The following is a 21,433-nucleotide window of genomic DNA, read 5'->3' on the forward strand; positions in this document are numbered from 1 at the left end:
GCCGCCGGGGCCTCCGCGCTCGCCCGGGCCCGCTCCCGAGCCCGGCCGTGCCGCTGGCACCCCCGCGCAGGCGGGCATAGCCGGGCGCTGCGGGCTCACCGGCGGGTCTGAGCAGCGCCGCCGCCGCTCGCCCCGGCCCTGCTGTCCCGAGAGACGCCCGTGGGCGCCGTGCACACGCGAGGCGCTGCCCCTGGCGTGCGGGGCGCCGCGGTGGGCGAGCGGAGCGGCCGGGTGTGCCCGGCAGCGGCACCGAGAGGGCACCTGGCGTTTCTATTACAAGCATGCCTGCTCAGAATCCTTACAGTCACAGAATCCAATAGGTTGGAAAAGACCTATGGTATCAGTGAGTCCAACCTATGACCGAACACTCCCATGTCAGCTACACCGTGGCTACTAACTGCCATGTCCAGTCTTTCCTTAAATACGTCCGGTGACTCCACCACCTCCCTGGACAGTCCATTCTGAATCTAATCACCCTCTCTGTGAAGAATTTCTGCCTAATGTAGAACCTAAATTTCCCCTGAGGCAGCTTAAGTCTATGTGCTCTCCTCCTGTCACTGGTTGCCAGGGAGAAAAGTCCGATCCCTATCTGGCTACAGCCTCCCTTCAGTCAGTTTGAAGAGAGTGGTAAGGTTTCTCCTGAGCCTCCTCTTCTTGGTCAAGTCCTGCAACCTCATGCTGCACAAACTCCAGAGACAGGCATGGGACGTTCCTGCATCATCTGTATACACTTCCAGCATGTGGGAGACTCTGGGACATGGGCAGAGCCAGTGTGTGCTTGGTGCTGCTCAGCTCACCCATCTGCCAAGCACTGCCTGCTGCCCTGCCCCATGCTCCTTCCATGTCATCACATGGGCGAGCCCAAAATGTTAATCTAGGCACTGATGGTAGGAGGTAATGTATTTGCAGTATGGGTTAGAGAGATTATTTTAGAAATAATTAACTTGATTAATGAGGAACACTAAGAGACATAGTAGTGAAATCTCTGAAGAAGTTGAAATTTTGATGACCCTGACAGACCAAGGTGCCCTCATCTCCCTGCCATTTCTCTGCAAGGACAGACCTCCTGCCTCGCACCCAGGCTCCTTCTCAGGAGTTTCCAGTGCTGCTTTTCTTATCTTGTACCAGTCTAAGCTCCAGAGTGTGTGTGTTAGTCCCTGGCTGTCATCCTATGCTGCCCACTGTGGTGACTGGCAGCTGAATTCCTGAATCTCCAACACCAAATTTTCCTCTGTTTCTGTTTCTTCCTTTCTACTTCTTCTTCTCCTGTTCTCCCTCCTTGCATTCAGTTTATTGATTAGACTTCTGTTTGGGTCTCCACTTTTTTCCTGCAGCTGATTATTTTTCTGATCTCTGTGCTGCATGACAATCTTATCACCAGGCCTTCCAGTTTGCACTAACCCACTGGAGATAATGGAGGTACACATCTGTTCAGAGGTGGGAGAAATTCCCCTTGCCTATTAATATACAAATTTATTCAAAGGCCTGCCTTTATTCTCAACCTTCTTGAAGTTTTGCTTGAACAGATTAACAATGTACTAAAAGATTATGGAAACCTTTCAAGATTAAATCCTCTAAAAGGAATTAGGACTTTGGTTTGGAGCAGGATTTTTTTACCACTTGAGTTTTCAGCATTGTGTCTTGGGACAGCCCTGACAGGCATTAGCCTGCTGAAAACTGATGGAAAGAGGAGGAGTTTCCAGGTGTGTAATGGAGGAACATCTGTCTCACACACCAGCTGATCACTTATGTGCACAAAGGGCTGTTAGGGTTCAAGGCCAGCTTTGGATAGGGGGTCTTGCCCAGAAATGTCTGTATTACGTTTCTTCTATACAGAGAGCTATGAAACATGACCAATGAGAGAGTGATATATTAAAATACAAAATCAGGGTGTAGAAACTCAAAAAAGAGGACTGGTTGCAATGCAGCTCTTCCCACAACTGACATCAGTGACCTCACCACAGCTTCAGGTTCAAAGCCACATAGACTCCAGGCCCATTGCCAGGTAGGTTTTTAGAGTAGGGCTGAAGCATTTCTGCCAATCCCTTGGCAATATAATCTGTTGTGGACTCAGGACTTGCCTCAGGACTTGCTCCTCCTCTGTCCCTTTGCCACCAGATTGTTTTCAGTTCCCTCTGCCTTTTTCTTCTTTCCCTTTTGTCAGGTCATTTGACTTTGAAGCTGGGTGCATACAATGAAACAGTGCCCAGCCCTCAGTCACAGGACTTGCAGCAAGGGCAGAGGTAAATAAGAGGTTGCATCTTTGCATGTATGACATGTACAGTGATAGACGTGACTGGACTTTGTCCATGGAGAGCTGCAGTTCACAGACATTATATTCTTTCTGTGTGATTCACTTCTCTTCCCACTAAGGGAAAAAAATCCAGAAGAATACAAAACCAACTGTCTGCGTTAGAAAAAGTTAATTTTACTTAAGCACAGGGAATTGTCCCACTGACATCCACACAATCAGGGAGCCTGTCTGCACCTAGGTTTGCAGAATCACAACAGGGTCTCATCCTGTTCCTGTTAAAGAGAGAAAATTTCTATTACATTTCACAATGCCACATTGGTGACAGACCTGTGCCAATAAAGCTTTTTTCCTACAATGTCATAGCATCTTGTTTCTCAGTTGTAATGATCAAACATAAAATAGTTCTGCGAACTTTTACATATATGGAACTTATTTAACATACAGGTTAATTGTTACTCACACAAATATTTCTATTCCTACATTATAATTTTGAACAGTATCAAATTAAATAAAATTCACATGAAGTAAGCCTATCCTGAGTATGGAAATGAGCAAACAAAATCGTAGTGTGAAGAATCACAGCATGTTTTTATGTGTTTTAGCAACTACACTTCAACTTAAGTAATGACACCAGACTTCAGATAAATGCTGTCATTTTGGCAAAGCCTTGCTGAGATCAGGGAGGCATCAGAACAATAAATCCAGTCAGTCAGTCAGTCAGTCAGTCAGTCTTTCCTGGGGAGCACCAAGAGTTTTGATGCAAACCTCTGGTATGACTACTGCCACAGAACAACAACTACCATAGTAATTGTTTAGTAAAAAAGGCATAAGTAGAATAATCTAAAAAAACATTCAAAAGAATATATTCATGACATAACTAGGAAGTGCCTGTGATACTTCAATGTTTAGTTTGTTTAGGGCATCAGTTAATTTAGGGCATTTTGAGAATGCCTTCAAGCCAGAGAAACAGCCTCTGAAAGTGATGTGCATGTGAGATCAAGCATTGTATGGGGAACAGCTGCCTTTTTTCTGTTTTCTCTTTTTTCTCCCAATCTCGCTTTTACCATTTTCCTCAGCCTACTCATACAAACTCCTTTCTGCTCTACCGGTGTCTATAGATGGTCCTGTCCAACTTGCTTCCCTACCAGTTTGTGAATTACTGACGTTCACCCATAATTGCCCACATGAACACATGACTCGGGTGAGCAGAAGGTCCCAGTGATATTGTGATAGCTGGAGGGGTGGGTGAGGCACTAAGCAAGCACAGTCTCCTTTCAAGGTGTTCCTCTCTGTCCTTCAGTTCAGACTTCAAAGCCCGCTGACTGGCTCCCTGCTGGAGGGAAGGGCATCTGGCCTCCCTAAAGTTTGGGAAATGTTATTGTGTCCAATTCTGGGCTCCTCCATACAAGAAGGACATGTAGCTGCTGTGGGTCCAGTGGAGGGCAGCAAGGGTGACTGTGAGACTGAAGCATCTCTCTTATGAGGAAAGGCACAGAGAGCTGAGCCTGGTTGCTGAACATGTGACTGAGGGGAGACCTCATTACTGTGTGTAAATACCAAAAGGGAGGTTTCCAAGACGATGGAGCCAGGCTCTTCTGGGTGGTCTCAAATACTCGGATATGAGGCAACAGGCAGAAACTGATGCATGGGAAGTCCCACCTGAACATAAGGAAGAACTTATTAACTGTGCAGATGACCATGTACTGGAACAGATTTCCCAGAGAGACTGTGGAAGTTCCCTCACTGGAGGGACAAGAGCTGTCTGGACGCAGTCTTATTCCACGTGCTTTAGGACGACCCTGGTTAACCAGGGAGGTTGGACCAGGTGACCACATCGGTCCCTTCCAACCTGACCCACTCTGATTCTGTGGCTCTGTAGCGCTTCTGCTCCCACGCAAATTATTATGAGCTTCCATCATTAAGCTGCAAAGGAGCTTCGCTCCAGGAGAGCGTCCAGCCCTCGCGGAGCCTTGCTGCGGGCCGAGCCCTGTGTTCCTGGCCGGGGCGGGGGCCCGGGGCCGTGTCCCGCTGGCCGGCCGGAGGGGCGGGAGGCGGTGCGGCTCTCTGGGCGCTGCCCGCCCGCGCTCCGCGGCCGCTCGGTGTCGCCCTCGCAGCGGCCACAGCGGCGGCGGCGCCTCCCCCGGGGCAGCCCCGAGCCCGGCCCGGCGGCGGAGGCGCCGCTGGAGGGGCAGAGCGGAGCGCGGCCCCGCGGGAGCGGCAGCGCAGGTGAGCCCCGCCGGGCTCCGCGTGTGGCTGCGGGGCCGGGGGCGCGGGGGGCCCGGGCGGGGCGGGGGCGCTGCCGGCCCGGCCGCACAGGTGATGGCGGAGGTGGTGGCGGGGCCGCAGCTGGGCACGACCGCGGCGAGGGCAGTGTCCCGGAGCGGAGTCGGGAAAAGTGTTCCCGTATTCCAGCCCGGAGAGGGACCCCCGCCGTTGGGCAGGTCGGACCCTCCGGGATGCCGCGCAGGTACAGCAGCCTGTGTCGATGTAGGGGCTCGCTTGCGGGTTTGGGGGTGAAAATGAGGAGAAGTAACGCTCTTGTTCCAACTTCTAAGGCCGCGTCTGATGAGAAATGGAAATCTGGCTCCAAGTCATCCTTCCTGTTGTTGACATCACCTGAAAACTCCGCTGGAAATATTTCCACTAGTTTGCTGCAAACATCGCCTCCCCCCGAGGTCTCAACACCTTGTGAGTACACACTGGCTGCTTGTTGAGCTCTGATTGTGGAAATCCATGGCTACGGCGTGTCATTGTTCTGCAGTGTTCTTTTTATTGCAAGCATTAATAAAGAGCTTATCGTGCCCTGGGGTGTTGTGTGTATTACAGCATAGGCTGTAGAGAGCGCTCTGTTTTTTTAAAAAGGCATAACCAATATCTTCATGTTTTTATAATTATATGTGGAGCGATTATTTGGATTTCTGCTTGGTATTTCTGCAATGCACATGACCAAAAGGACATGTTGTCTGCTACTGATATATTTTGTTCACAGGGAAAACACTGAGAGAGTTAGAAAGTAGCTTGCTGGTAGGTGGATCTTTGCCCCATGAGTTGTTTAAATGAACTTAGAATGTCCTACCAATGTTAAAGGAGTAATTGGGAAGATCAGTAAGTCCACCTCTGTCCAAACACAGAAAAATGTAACCATGTCTTAACTCTTATGCAGCATTGGTTAGGCATGGATCAGATCCCCTGGTAGGACTGTTTGAGTCTATGGGTTGGTCTGAGGAGAATGTTATTTACTTTCTTTCAAGGTGATGTGTCAGGCTGTGCAGCTAGTTTTATAACAACTTATTTTGGCAGGCTCAAGTTTCAGGTATTGTGTAATCTTCATTCTCCAGATAGCTGGAAAACAAAGTGTTTCTGGAGATGTGTGATTACATGTAAGATCTGCAGTTGCATTGCAGACCACAAGACATGGTATAATGACTCTCCTTCAGAACTTCATAACAATTTCTGAGCAGAAAATACTCAAAAATAGTTAAATACACTGCATGTAGCAAAACCTGCAGTTGGATGGCTACATAAAGTACTTACTTGCCTGGTATGTAGATGATGTATGCCTGTTTATCTGTGAGGACCTATCTGCAAGGGTAAATGGGAATTGTGCAGCAGCAGTAGTAATGTCACTGCTTTTCTCTCTGTTTGTTTTTTTGTTTTGGTTTGGTTGTTATGTTTTGGTTGGGTTTTTTTTTTTCGAAAATAAACAAAAAAAAAATTAAAAAGGAGTTTTATGGTAGTATTCAGCTGGGAAGTTTTCACTTTCCCTTGCTACTTAATATTTACCCAGACAGTGCTACCAACCTCATACAGGAGACTGGCTTTGAACACAAGAAATGAAATAACCAGTAAATGATTGGCAAAAATACAGTGGAAATCTCCTGATCATGCAGGTGTTTTCCTTCAAGATTTTTTCACAGAGGTCCTTTCATTTTTGAGGAACAGAAATTGTGAGAAGTTGTCTGTGCTAGTGGGGCTCCCATGTTGGCTGATGTAGTGGCAGCACCAGGCTCAGCCTCTTGCCCTGTCACAGGTGGCATGTTCTGGAGTTCAGATTATCACACTTACCATGTTCTTGGACTAGATGAGATGAATGATACCTGAGTAAATCAGGTGCTTGTAGGGTGTGGTGGTGAGCAATTGAGCCTCAAGCTGCATTTCCCCATGTGTCTTAGCTTCACCTCTGTTTGACTTTGCCAGTGAGTCATGTGATGTAAAAGAAAAAGACCTCACTGTCCTTTACTCACTAAATCTGTGTAACAGGATGAACAATGTTATTGGTTTGGATAGGTGGTGTACCAATGAACATTTTTAAAGCACTTTCAGGTTCTTAAATTAATTATACTGACAACTGTATTTATTCTCATTAGTTTCAGATGTGCACTTTCTCTTTTTCCCTCAACAGTTAGGACTTTGGATGAACTGGCAGAGAACTCACAGTTGTATCTTTTTTTAGAGCTGTATCAGTACAACAGGTCCCTGGTGGAAGTACTTTATTTAAAACCACAAATGAGGTGCATATTTTATTGGCAAGATTGATATAGGGATATATTTGTCAAAGACATAAATTGATTAGAATTGCTTTGGGCAAATAAAAATTTGAAATGAGTATTTTTAGTTCCTTTTGTTTATTCAGGAACTAAATATGTGACTTAAATGATCCAGCCAAAAATACAAGGTGCAGAACTGCACTTCAGAAAGACCTTAATTCATAACAGTAAGGGGCTAATTTTCTTCCCTGCCTCATATCCAGCTATTTTGATCCCAAAAATCTCCAGAATAGCTTCTGAAGTACAATACTAGAAATATTCTTGCATACCACTGCTAACTTGTGAACCATTTAGAAATAGCTTAGTTATTTCTCACTTGGCTACTCCACTCCCTGTTAGCAGGTGCTGATGGAGAATAGTTTGTTACAGTTCATTGACAGCAGTTGTGAGAATAGTGAAATCCTGAAATACCCCATGTCTTGCTGTGACCTGTCACTGAATTATGTGTACTGGTCTCTTTCCTTTTGTTTGTATTTGGTTTATCTCATGCTGCCATTCAGAAGACTGTTGGATTTGTGAAGGCAGGTGTTCCAAATTTTGGAAGAGTCAGAATAAATATGCGGACTCCTTGCTTATTTGTTGCATAGCTTTCAAACACGAGTGTTGGGATGTTCCCTGTGCCTGGGATGTTCTCTGTGTGTTGCTTCCTTTGGCAGGTTGTGCATGACACAATGATGCTTTGTATTCAAAGCTACTGGTTTGGCCAGACAGGTATTTTTCTTGTTTTCTAGAAAATACTGAGGTTGAGTTGGAAACGTGAAGGTGTTGAGAGTGAAGCAGGAAGGATACTGTTGGTGTGCAGTAGTTTGATACCAAGGTCAAGAATGCTATCAAAAAAACCCAATGATGAAATGAGCGTCAATTTAGGACACATTTTTAGAGGTGTGTGATAAATGAAGCATTAAGGCTGCACAGGACTTTGAGGCTAAAAGGAATCTAGTTTATTACCACTAATAGTTAGTTGGGTGCATCCTGCTGCCATAAATCAATCCCCATTGGATGGCCTAATGGATACAGTACAACAGCTTGAATTCTAGCATTATCCAGATGGGGAGAGGTTGTCTTGGTAGCCTCAGTGATGTACTTCTGATGGATTACCAAATGCACAGGTAACTCATGGTACAATGCAGGACTGTAGATTGCTGGCTTGCTCTTGCACTGTTTTACTTTTGATCTTTTGGAAGAGATCCTGCTATGTGTGAAATGTAATTAAAGGTTTTTGGAATGAACAGGAAGACGCTTCCTTCCAGCCAGCACTCGTGTCTTCCTGGTGTCTCCTCTGTGGCTCTCTCCTTCCCACAATCCACACCCACTGCTGCTCCTCCAAGCCATAGGAGCATCTCAACCAAGCCACAGCCATGGGGGGGAATCTGGCTGTGATTAGGGATGGGATTTGGGCACATCTGTGGCAAGTGGTGGATGGGAGTATGTGGTGTGGCTGCCAGCCAGATGGAGCATACTGGGGCTACAGGGTATCTGGGGTGTGATGTGCTGAGTACAGGTACCATAGGGGGATTGCCATAATCCTGAAGAAAAATTGATATACTCCTATGCCAGAAAAGTCTAGGCTTTTTAATCTTATATCATGATCAAAAGCATTTTTGGAGTACTCTTCAAATCATTAAATCATGCCTCTTTCAAATCCTGGATTTAAACAAGCTTCTTCTAACAGCCTGTGCCTTCCTCTCTCTCTCATGATTTGCTACCTTCCCCACCTAAACACCACCCACTTTGAGAAGTGGCCACTGAAGATACAGGTTTTGTGTGCATGTCTTGGCATGCTGTTGGACAAAAGCATTTTCATTTGCATTATGGAAAATGCATTTGGAATCGATGGAAGTGAGTTCCTTAAGGGTGTGTATCTTCATTGTGTCTGCATTGCAGTGGGATAATTCCTTTTCCAGTTTGACATGCCAATTGCTTTAAGCCAGTCAGGAATATTTTCTGTTGCTTTTAACAGCATCTGCAATGTGACATCTTAGGAAGATCTGTTGCTAGGTCTATTTATATTGTACCAATACACTTCTGAGTTAAAGTGCCCTAAATTGTCTCAGTTGGGTCAGTCACTGAGGGAAAGTGCCATGAATGTATGGTAATTATATATGAGCTTCATATTTGAGTAACATTTTAATAGTGGTCACAGTGAATCATTTTAGGTATGATTTACTTCTGCTCAGAGTTTGATGTCTGTCTGTGCAACAGATGCAGAAATTGCAGCTGGTGCAGAGTCTTGGGCAGGATGTGATCTTTTCACTGTTATCATTACTGTTGCAAATAATTACACTAATAACTGCCAGGCAGATCTGTTCCTAAGTTGGTATTTAGCATTTTGTAAAGCTTACATATGAGTAATTTTCCTTCATTTTCTGTCTGAGCACTTTTGGGACTTGACTTTGGCTGAAGTCTTTCAAGAGGATTATGGGATGGAGGGAAGGGGGGGTGTCTTTCTTCTGGCTGCAAAATTATCTGCCTGACATCTACAGTTTTTCATTGATGTTATTGTTTTGGTTTGAATCCAGATTTTAAAAGTGCAGCATTTTCTTATCAGTTTGTTTTTTCCAGACTTTGCAACAGCTCTTGAATTCTTGCAAATATATGGTGGTGTTTTTTCACAGCTTCTGGGTAAAATCCAACTATACTCTTTCAATGTGCTCTTTTTTATTATTATTTCTAAGTTTATGGTGATTTTTAATGGTTATTTTTAATGGTGTAAGTATTGCTATGAATGGCAGACTCAGGTGTGGAGTAAGCTTAAACATGAGTTTGAAGTATAGTATTTTCTTAATGAACAGTCTGCTACCAAGTTGGATTCTCTTCTTTCCTTGTAAGACTACACTTAATCAGTTTGGAGAAGACAGGTTTTAAGAAATCCTGACCTGGCATGCACTGGGTGAGGCTGTCATCCATTTCACTTATTCCCTGGTGTCTTGACAGACAAGTGGAGGTGCCCCTGCAGGTGAGCAGCTTCACTGCCAGCATGCCTGATAAAGCAGAACTGGATTTGGGGATGAGTGAGGACAGCTCAGTAAAAAGATGGTGTTGATCTTGGCTGCCTTAGTTGCTGCTAGCCTCAAAATAAGCAGGATCAAATTTAATTTATTTAAATTCTAGTAATGTAAAGAGTTTTCAAAAACTTACCAAGTGACATAGATGCTTTTGACATAGGTGGAATAACAGAGTGCCTTACATCAGCTGCTTCTCTGTGTGACCTTTTTTAACAAATCATTCTTTGGTTGAAGACAGTGGACACCTCTGTGGATATCTCTTGCTGACTAGGACAGGACTGTCTGTCTGGGGAGAATTCCTTCACCTCTTCCATCTCTGTGGCCAGGAGCTGAGCAAGTCCCATGGCTGCAGGAATGATGAGCCTGCTTTGGAGGTGTGGGTGAATGGTGTCATGGTCAGCCTCACCAATTCTCATCTCTAGGTTGGCTGTGTTTCATTTACAGGGAGAGATGACACATATTCTCTTTAATGCCTTTCACTCCTGTAGGGCATCTACATCAGTGACTCTGTCAAACTGAGGAGGGAACATGAGTGAATGGGAAACAGCCTGAGAAAATCAGAGAAGGAAGACAACAAATGACATACATGGCTTGAAAGTTGCTATTTGATAAGAAGAGTTATTTCTTCTCACTTGTTTTTGAGCTTGAAATATGCTGGTTTGACCTGATGTCTTCTAGTATTTCTCCAACCTGATTTTCTTCTACTTAATTATCCTACCTTTGGTTGTCTTATGTTCTCCTTCCTGGAAACTTTTCTAGTTTTGCTAAACCTTTTTAAAGATGAGAAGGCCAGACTGACAACTTCTAAGATGCAATTGAATTTCTTAGATGATTGAATAAAGGTGAGATTGGTTGTACTCTCTGCAGTAATTTTTAGCACCCTTCCTGCTTTTTAACTGTGCTGATGCTTTCAGAAGACCAGTCCACTGTCAATCCAGGATTTCATTTCCTGAATCATCCCAAGCCCATCATTATGCATATGAAGTTGAGGGTTTTTTTCCCCAGCCCAAATACCAGACTGTGTTTAAATGGTATTTGAATCTACCAGCCATTTTTAACAGTTGTAATCTTTCCCTGTCCCCTTGTGATTCATTAGTGGGTGTAATGAACACAATATATGCTTAATGCAGATGGCTCTGGGGCTGCAGGCTCAGTGTCCTTCTCTTGGGAAGACTGACCTTGTACTGTTTATTTCCTGTCTCACTGGTTCTCTGTACAGATGAGGACTTTTCCTGTTATCCCATGACTGCCTAGCTTTTATAATACTGGGACTTTTTTTGTGTTTGCTTGTTTTATTTTTTTTTTCTTTTAAGCAGCCTTCTTTCCTTTGGAGGGAATCTTTGGGGATTGGACATGAGTTATTGGGAAATAACTTCACATCAGTGCAAGTGTGGTAACAGGCTATGTGTATGCTCACCACAAATGTGAAGTAGCTTAGTTTAAACATCTGTCTTGTGCCCAAATAATCAATATTCAGCTCCATCTATTCTACATTGCAGTCACATCCCAGCTTGCTTCATAAAATTTTAAGTTTCAGTATTCTGTTTGGGATTTAGTTTTGGTTAAAGAGAACCGTGTGTGTATTACAGTAACTCACTTCTGCTTCTCATTCTTCCTACTTGTCAGAACAGGTTGACTGTTTCTATATTTAGCTCTGCTTTGTTTATTCATCCTTTCTCAATAAGAATTTTACACTTTGTTTACCTGGAAGCAAGATGGGTCCCAATGGGAAAGTGAATGGCAGAATTAAAAGCGTGTTATGAATACTTGCCCTAAGTAGCATGCCGTATCAACAAATCAAAGCAGAATTTGCAGGCATAAGCTCTGGTCCTTGCCAGAGTCTCTTAACTGAAAAAAGCCCTATATATTTTAAGAAATTAATCCCAGATTCATTATCTCCATACAAGAGTATTTTAGGTTGAAAAAAACAAACTCAATTTTTTTTCTCCCTCCTTTCTGTTCCCCTTATCTCTACCCATCAACACATGGTTGAGAAGTTTAAAAGCAAACTTCTGGATTCCATATTCTTTCAGAGAATTTAGTCTTTCATGTCTATAACTGCAGACATGCAAATGAGGAGGATGCTGCTGCTTCATTTACTAGAACTGTGCCAGTTTTTCTTCTTTTTGTTTGTAATCCTGAAAGCAGGATACATGTTATGGAAGACAGAAACATATTCAAAGCTTGCAGAACTTGGATACATGCATTTACAGCTTTTAAGAATGACTTTTTTGAAAAGTTGTAATAATATGAATTAGCTTACATATCATGTGTGGGTTTGTACATGCAGCAAATGTCTGCATATACTTACATGGGGTGAGCTGGTTTTGGTGAGCAGACGCACCAAGAAAACAGGTAAGGGTGCATTCAGAAGAACTGAGGACAGCACTTGAAAGGAAAAAACAAACCAACATTTTAAAGGTTTATTTGTTCTCCTCACAATTTGAAATTAAGACTCTCTCCTTGACTAGGCTGAAATAAGTGTTGAGCTACTCAGGAGCTGTGGTTTAAAGGTAGTTTTGTCTGGGACCCATTCTCAGCCTTTCCCAGACATGGAATAAAGAGTGTGAGTGAAATTGAGAACTTGCTGTGTTTCAGTCCTGTGTAACTCTCGTGAAACACAGGATACTCTGCCTTAGCAGAAAAAGCACTAAATGTGCTTTTCAAGTAAGCTAAGCCAGGGAAGGTTATCAGAGGAGAGTGACACTATGATGGAATTTCTCAGAACATTAGTAAATATGTGCTACAGTGTTTCACACTAAGATGAAGGATTTTTCTGTCTTTCTAGGGAGCTGTATACTTGTCATCTTCCCCAAAGGACTGAGATTTTGGAAAGCATTAACTATATAGGCAATGTCTTAGTTTGATGGTCATTAATAAAGTCACATTGTAAGTTTTAATACAGCAGCAAGCGTGTGTTGTATGTCTGTCCTTTTTGCCTGTAAAAAGCATAAAACTGACCTTCAGTCGATCAGTTGTCATTATTCAAATTCTGAGAATGAGTATCCACTTTTCTGCTAACAGAAGTTTTTCATGGTTTGTCTATGTTAAGCTTAGCTCAAAATACATATGATGTTTCAGGGAAAACAGAGTCAGGCAAAGTGTAATGCAAAAGTTAGCAGATTTTAGCAAGTACCATTTGAAAATCACTTCCCTTATGCTCCACAAGTGGGATTTTCAGGCCTTGCTTAATTAAGGATCAAGAATAAAGTGATACTGAAATAATGACTTTTTAAAAAATTCTCATGATTTGTACTCAAATAACAGTATGGTCCACAGAGAGGTAATTATCAACAAATTGTTTGCAGCAAAATTATAATTAATTTAGTGTATTACATCTTAGAAGGGTAGAACTGAAAAACAAAACCTTCAAGTAGTTTTTGCATTATTAGATAGTTTAAAGATGGGTGCTTATTATCCTGTTCTTTTAAAGTTTTATGTTGTATTTTGTATCAGTAATACTGGATCAAAACCTGATTTCCCTGCTTCTGTGGCTGATCTCATTCAGTTCCATGACTGTTTATGTGAATAAGACTCAAAGAATGTGGCTTTGTATGAAAAATATCCTCCCAGAGGGAGTTGTAGTAGGCTCACACTTAATATAAAGGGAAAAAAGACAGAAGTGAATGTTTACGTTTCATTGTCTTGTTGTACAATGATTTTCAGTGAAGTTTCATATTCCGTGAAATTAAATCTGTAGCCAAGATAATATGATATTGGACAATTTTTATAATTCAGCATGCAGGTCTGTGCTGTTGAAACAAAAGGCTGAGTGTTTTTAGGTGCAGATAGCCTGACTAAAAGAACACGTTGACAAAGAAGTTGCAGTGCATTTTTGATAATGTTGAGCAGAGAGATAATTGTGAACTCTGCATGGTGTGTTACAGTCATGGGAGTAGTTAACAAGATAAAGAAAATCTCAGCTTTCTCTCTGTTTACAAAACTGGCCTTTCTGGAAGGACTGGAAAACAAGAATACAAATATATGATCTGCTTGCATTCTCTTTCTACCCCTCCTTTTTGCCTCCCTGTCTTGAGCCAAAAACGGAAGACAAACTGTAGGAAAACAGCACGAGAGTCAGTTGTCCTTTTCCTTAGTTTTCTATCCCTGTTTTATACCTCACTGGGAGCTGGTGGTTGTGTGGCAACTGCAACACCTACTCCCTTGGGTAGGTGTGATTCAGTCCTGTAGTGCCAGGAGAGAGCAGAACTCCGCTGGTAACTCCTTACTCGCGCTGCAGAACCAGCAAATCCAGAGATGGAGCAGCACAGCTCAGGAGTGAAGTTTGGTCCTGTCTGCCCTGAGACACCAATGTGTGCTTCTGCCCTATTAGGCCACTTCTGTGATTGTAAGGTAATGAAGATGTCCTTGTCCTTTTCACCATTTAATTTTCCCATTTTCTCTTCCTTCTGTGCCTTTTCTAAAAGCTCTGCATTGTTCCCCAATTTCATCTTCCCCCCTCTTTTGTCCTAGTACTTTCGTACCATTGATAACAGAATCATCTGATTTTCTTTGATCTGTTTCTCATCTCCTGCAAATCTCCTGTTGTTTTGCTAGCTGTGCTCCTAACAGTGGTTAATAAGTGCTGAGTCAACACTTAGAACCCAAAAGAGATGTGAATAGAGCAAAAGGTTTTTTGACAATCCTTAAAGAAAGAATTTGTGAATGGAAAAGGATATGTGTCCCTCTTCCATACCTTTCCAGGCCATCTTTATAGATCAGTTTGATGGTCATGACACATCTTCCAAGGCTATTTAAAGGCTTTATGTTAAGTATTTTCTTCCTCATCCTATCCTCTGGCCTTTATCTGTCTCAATTGCAATCTTATTTTTTCTGCTTTCACTTCAGCTCTAGTATTGTTTTGGGTCTTGGGGCATGTTTCCATCTCTGACTGCTTTCAACTCTCTCAGTTCCAATATCAGTAGCTTATGGGCTTTTCTGGTTGTCTTCTACCTTTGCTAGGCTTCCAGTCCTTATCAGCGTGCTGGTTTTTTGATAACAACTGACCACTGTGTTCCTTGGTAGGAGTGATGGTTAAGGAATATCTGTTTCTATCTTACTGGACAGGAACTGCCACCTTCTTGAGACTTTTATTGTGTTTTTCCTGTATGTTGTACAAGTGAAAATGGAATCTCTTTCAAAAGGGTGTCCTCAAATGTAAGAGGTGCAGGGGTGCTGAGCTTCATAAGGGTAGGGAAGGAGATGGCCATGAGGAAAATCCTGTATGTTTCTGGGAAGATAGTCCAGGAATATGATGTCCCTCTAGCATGATCTGCTCTTCTCTGTTTCTCTGTCATCAGGTTTGGGATTTTTTTGCTTCTTATTTTCTTTGCTCTTTAGGACCTGGGCAACGTTTGTGGGCAGATAATGTAAAATGTTCTCCATGTCTTAACAATCTTGAATGAGCTGGGCTCTTGTAAAGTATGAAGGAGACTCTCAGATATGCTGAGATTTCAGAATATTCATTAACTATAAAGCAGATACACTGACCTGCATGATCCTTTTCAGTACTCAGAATAGACCAAAGCATCTATTTTGACTGAAGACTTAAGGAGAATGAAATGAGTGCAACAAATAGCATCATCCTCCATGGTTCCTGATAGTGGCTGACCAAGGAGGTGCTTGTACTAAGGGATCCTGACTTTACCAAGGTGCTGTAGGTAAGCCCATGTAGTAACACATTTCCAGGTTTTCCTTTCTTTCAGGCTGTGGGAAATATCCACAAGCATTAAGAGGCTGAGTGTCTTTAAAGCCAGTTTCAGTTCCTAGAGATGGCTTCTATTGCAGGACTGCTCCTTTGGGTTCCTGCAGTGCCTGTGAGCACCCAGGGGAAAGGAGGGGGATCAGGGGGCAGTGTGGGGGAGTGAGGGTCATTTGTGTTCATTTTGCACTCTCAGCTCTCCATATCTGACACAAGTACAAATATTTCTGGATTGTGAGCCTGTGACTTCTTGTGTGCAGCCATGAGGGCAGAGTCTTCCCTGGGAGCTGAGGTTCTGTCCTACAGGAGGAGAAGCTTTCAAGAAATGCAGTCTCTGTAGCATAGTTTCTTGAAACACCTAAAATTATATTAGTGGTGATCCTTTGAATCTGTACACAGAGCCTGCTGGTGTGGGAGATTTTTATTTTACCTGGTTGGGTGTTGCATTTCAGTGCAGCAGATGGCATGTGTGTGACAAGTGCCCTTTGGTAAGAGAGTAAACACAGCAAGAAATACACCCCAAACCCCTGGCATTTTCTTAGGCCTTTTATAACATCAAAGCACTCTTGTGCAATGCTCATTTCAGTCACCTGATGCAAGAGCCAAGGTTTTGTGATAGCTGCTTTCTTCTGTTGTTCCTGTGTTAGTACAGCTGGCAAGATTCTCAAGATACAGGGAAGAGCAATGTGATATTCAAGGTGAGATGTGTTAATTTAGCCATAGCCTGAGCTGAGAGAGATTAACTTCAGTTTCTTGGCCTGGAAGTATTTTGTGTTGATGCATAGGTTTTTAAAATTAGCTGAGATCCTAGTTTGCAATATAAGTAGCATAGGATGGAAGCATGGTTTTGTTTATTTTGGGCTTGGTGGGGAGGCATTCCTTGTGAATCAAATGCTGAGCTGGGACTCTTGCTCTGCATGGCTTGCACAGAACAAATGAAGGAGGACATTTGGGATCTGGGCTGTTCAGTTGGGTTGGAACAAAAGAGCCCTGAGGTAGGGAATCACTTTTGTTATCTGACTGAGATTCCCACCAGTGAATTTCTGCATGGAGTGGGGAAGAGTCTTCTGCAGAACTTGCAAAGAATTTAGCAATAATAAAGATAACACAGAGGGTGCCCACAACCCACTGAGAGATCCTTCAGCTCCATGTCTGCCAGTGGTCCAGGCAAGAGGATCAGAATTTTCATTGTTTTGTTTGCATGACCTGTTTGGAGATTACTCACAAACATCACCTTTACAGATACAACTGTGAAGGGCACCTTGACCTTGTATTACAACTTTATAGGGGAATTTAGATTACTTTTTGCAGATACTGTTTCTTATGGTGGCCTTCCTTCCAGAAGAATTTAGGTAAAGTCTGTGTCTGTGTGGTATCAAACTGTCTCTGACTAATGATAATGGTGAGTGCATTAAACATCAAAGTCTTATTTCTGTTGGGAATTAAGTCCCTAGTCTGGTCCCCCAAGTCCAGAACCTGCTTTATTGGTATGGCTTATCCCTTTGGCCAGTTCAGGTCAGCTGTCCTGGCCATGCTCCCTCCTGGCTTCCTGTGCCCCTCCTCACTGGCAGAGCAGGAGACCCTGAAAGGGGCTGGACTCAGGGCAAGCGCTGCTGAGCCACATCTGAAACATCAGTGTGTGACCAACGTTGTTCTCACACTAAATCCAAAACACAGCACTGAACCAGCTACTAAGAACATTTGCTCTATCCCAGCTAAGACCAGGACAAGGAGAAGGTGTAACAAGAGCGGGCAGGGTGTGAAATGGACTGGTGCAGCTGAAGGCTTTGTGCAGATACTTCTTCAGACCAATATTATTCAAACCAATGCCAGGACTGTCTTCAGACTGTGTTTACATAAACTAAACTTACTCTTGAATTCTCATTTTGTAGTGTCTGAATCAGCAAATATGTCCTACTACTGTATTCAGCCCAGTATGTTTTAATGAAACAAAGTCTTGTACCAAAACTGCTGCTGTCATTATTGTGCAGTCTGTCCCAGCTTTTCTCAAGTGTAACTCTCATTCTTTCCCCAAAATCTAAAATTGTGAAAGTCTTACTGGCCTGCCACCACATGTCTTCAAAGAACCCAAGGGCATTTTGAATGAGAATTGCTTTAGAATTCCTGGCTTGGTTTATGAGGTAAAGAAAAAAATAATCACAGAAACATTATCCTCTAACCTGTTAAAATTTTTCCTTCAGCTTTATGGTGATAACAGCTTAACTTTTTGCAAATGGAATAACCAATGTTTACCACCTAGAAATATAGACTGTCTTTGCTTAAATGCAAGACAGCTTGAGAGAAAGGGAAATGGAATTGTAAAGGACTAGAGGTCTTTGCTCTAAATTGTGGAATAAATAGACATTCAGGGCCTCAGAATTGGATGTTGGCTGAATATTTTTCCCATAACTTGTCTTTGAGAAATAAAACTGAAAATTTTTTTAGCAGTTTACTGTACTTTTCTAGGGAGGTTTTTGTAACTTGCACAAAGTGAGACAAACATGGCAGCAGGCTTTCGCTTTTGGTTTCCTCTCATCAGCCCACCAGTGTTAATGTATGCACTTTCTTCTTTCTTTTGATCAAGACTACATGACAGCCACAGAAATAAAGCAAGTACAATCATTCTGCACTATTTATATTTATGCATTCATAATCATAATTCATAAGCATGTTCACAGATATAGAAATCCACTCCAGCCCATGCTGAGGTCACCAATTACAACAGGTGCCCTAAGTCTTATCAGCATCTTCACTGCCTTTCAGAAAGTGCCAAACCTGTTCTCATTTATGCTGTACTCAGCCGCTAGATGTAATTTCTCACTATTCAGTAACACCTTCCTCTCCTTTCCCCCCCTCTAAAAAAAAAAAAGCTTGACTCCCAGCATTCCTCTCATGTCTTACAAATATGTGTGAAAGTCTGTGGCAAGGAGCTGACTCTGTTCCTCCCCACTAGCCAGTCCTCTTCTGCTGCCCTGTATGCTTGTGTCTTCCAGAGCTTATTCCTGTAGTTCAGGTGCTGGAGGAGGTGTGTACCATGCTTTTAAACACCCTTGAGTGCAAGTCCTGTGGAGCATTAGCATGGCAAGTGGTAGGAGAGAGCATAGAGGCAAGGGTACTGCTGGATATTTGGTTTTGGTTTTCCATGGCTTTTATTTAAAAAGGAAACTAAACATGAAAACCTGTAAGAAGAGAATGCTGTGGTGTAAACCTTAAAGACGTCCTTGAGTATTTGCTGCTGTGTGGGAGACGTGGCCTGTGTGGTGCCCAGGACAGGCCGTGGCTGGGCAGGGCTCTGGAGAGGTAAGAGGGCACTTTTGTGTGGAAGCCATGACCTGGAACCCCAGAGCAGGCTCGCACCATCGGCAGAAACGCTTGACTAATTCCGGCAGTTCTGCTCTCTCTGTGATTTGCTTTGCAGCTTTACTGTTCATTAACTCCTCCTTGGTGTTACATTAATCCAGGGCAAACAAGTTCCTTGGGTTTCTTGTTGCACTCCCAAATAAACACATTCATCAAAACTAGGATAACTTTCTGCACATACCTCGCTTTTACTGTGTTCTTTTGCATGCCCTGACACTGCACAGAAGTCTGAAAAATATGTTTCAGGATTTTTGTTTCCTTGTTTTAATACCTATCTCTGTAAGTGCTATACTGAGGGGTTAGATCTCCAGGGAAGTTTATTTACACTGCACTAGCAATGATCAGTTCAAATGAGTTTAAATCCAAGGAATGTAAAATTATTATTATTATTATTATTGTTATGTCCCTTGTGTGGTCCAGAGCAGAGCTGTGTCTGAAAATGCAGAGAAAGCATTCTTTGAGAGGAGACTGGCACTCTGTTGCAAAGGCTGCCCAGATGCCAGGTCTAGTACTCGAACGAGACATTTCTTGCCCATATTGGTTCTGCTGACTTTGTTTAAATCTCTTAATTGTTTTTTATAAGCTTTGAATCAGAGCAGGAAAGAGAATATTCTGCTCATAAAAATGGTAGTAAAACCTCCTGCCACTTCTGAAGTGAATTTCTGTATATCCTCATCCCAGCAGGTCTGTCAGCAAACTAACATGGAGTCTAGCAAGGGAACTTGTCAAATAGGACTTTTCCTAACCAGATGAAAATAGAAATCTGTTGTTCTCAGTCTTCAAACCTAGTTTATATAAGAACTCAGATGCCTTGTAAGAGGTCAGCTACAAGACTGTCGATGCAAAATTACAAGTATTGTTCTTGTGTGTAAACAGTTTGTCAACATTACTGGAGGTACCAAAACAGAAAAACTAGAAAGAAAACTGTACTCACCAAGGAGATAGTCCTACTCTGCTGATGCTTCTGACAGATGCTGTGTAGGACAGGAGCAGGATCGATTTCAGATTCTTCATTTCTTTACCTTCTGCTGCTTCCTGCTGAACTACCCTTTTTTTTTCCCCCAGTAGCCTGAAACACATTGCAGAAATGTCTGTGTGAGGTGGAAGAGTAAGAGTGCCGAGGCTGTTGATTAATAAGAGACTTTGTGATGAATCTTGTAAAATTGGACCTTTTCATTCAGAGAACAGTTCTCAATTACTGAGTCTTTTGTTGCCTTCTTTTGAATTGCCCGGGAGAGGAGGAGATGGTAAGTGTTGTCCTGCAACACTTCCCTCTAGCGTACCTGAATTACCAGAGGGGTGAATTGCTTTGACAGGGAGGGGGGTGGGTGAGGGATAATGCAGAGGAAGTTGACTCAGTTTGTTAAGTCTGGAGATGCAGCAATCGTATTACCTCACTTTTGAAACTACACCGTTTTGGGATGTTTATATTTACATCAGAAGTTTGATTTTGAACTTGCTGATCCAAGCTGAGAGATGATAATGAAAACTTTCAGCTTTGAAATCACCACTTTTTAAACAAATGATGTTCAGGTCTTACTGACACCCAGTTCCTTGGAATAAATCTGTAAGATTAAATTTTTTGCTATTCTAAACTGTTTTGCAACAGTGTTATTATACTAAGATTTAGTTTATTTGTTTACTAGTTGATACTTTGTTGGAGCTTCATACAAGGAGAATTTGGATTGCTTGTATATTTTATCCAGGCTATGTCAGAATCCCAAACATACATTTTTTTCCTGCATAGGGTTTTCCTGCAGTAACAGCTGGAGCACTGTGGTGGTTTCTATCTTAACAAGGTGGTGTGCAGTGTGTGGTCAGGGCTGCAGCAGCTGTGTCCCTGGAGTGCACCTTGGAGAAGTAAAGCTTCATGCCTCAAATGGGAGTATCTGATTGCTAACAGGCAATAGTAATATGTACACTTAGATGTGCGAGCTGTCACTTCAAGAAGGGGCGCTTGATGCCATGGAGGAGCTGCCTTCTAGTTCAGCAGGAGTCCTTGCTTGTGAAAGCTTGTGGCTAACAGAATTGAGTCTCACAGACTTGTCTCCAAACCCTTGGTTCTTCATTAGGTCTGACAGGGTGTCATACACATCTTTGAAATTAATCCATTATTTGAAATTCCTGTGATGCTTCTTAACTTAAACACCTTGAGAGAGTGAGAGAGAGAGTGCCTTTAAATAGTTTCATATTTTCTTGTGTAATTATTGTAGGAGCTCCCGTTGTTTCCATTTGCAATGTTTCCTTCTCTCCCAAGCTGAGGTGGGCAGCTCTGCTGCAGCAAACACTGTAGCATCCTTTCAGCATTGCTGCCAGAGCCATCAGTTTCCAGCTTCAAGGGAGCTGCCCTGTCTCCACAGATCCTTCCAGCTTTTTGTGTTGGCTGTGGTGCATTGGCTTGGCAGCCACTCTTGTCTGGGAGAGCTTTTTAGAAACTCCCATGCTTATTTTTATATGGAAATCTTCTGGACAAAATCTCTAACTCAGGAGGTAGGCAGCTGCTTTCCACACTCCACCACATTCTGTGTTTCATTTCTTCATTGTGTACAAGGGCTTTGGCTGGGAA

At 42.8% G+C, this 21,433-nt stretch overlaps 1 protein-coding gene across 1 annotated transcript in view; it reads left to right on the top strand.

Annotated features, from left to right (window-relative positions):
• Positions 1–4,606: 4,606 nt before the first annotated feature.
• The window catches only part of ANKRD6 (ankyrin repeat domain 6), an 84,582-nt gene continuing 67,755 nt past the window's right edge, over positions 4,607–21,433 (top strand). Inside the window, exons 1-2 of the mRNA XM_063153009.1 lie at positions 4,607–4,721; positions 4,810–4,942. The gene's annotated coding sequence lies outside the window, so the exon portion shown is untranslated. The remainder of the gene's footprint in view (positions 4,722–4,809; positions 4,943–21,433) is intronic.

The sequence above is a fragment of the Melospiza melodia genome, chromosome 3 (assembly GCF_035770615.1).
Source record: "Melospiza melodia melodia isolate bMelMel2 chromosome 3, bMelMel2.pri, whole genome shotgun sequence".
Taxonomy (NCBI): domain Eukaryota; kingdom Metazoa; phylum Chordata; class Aves; order Passeriformes; family Passerellidae; genus Melospiza; species Melospiza melodia.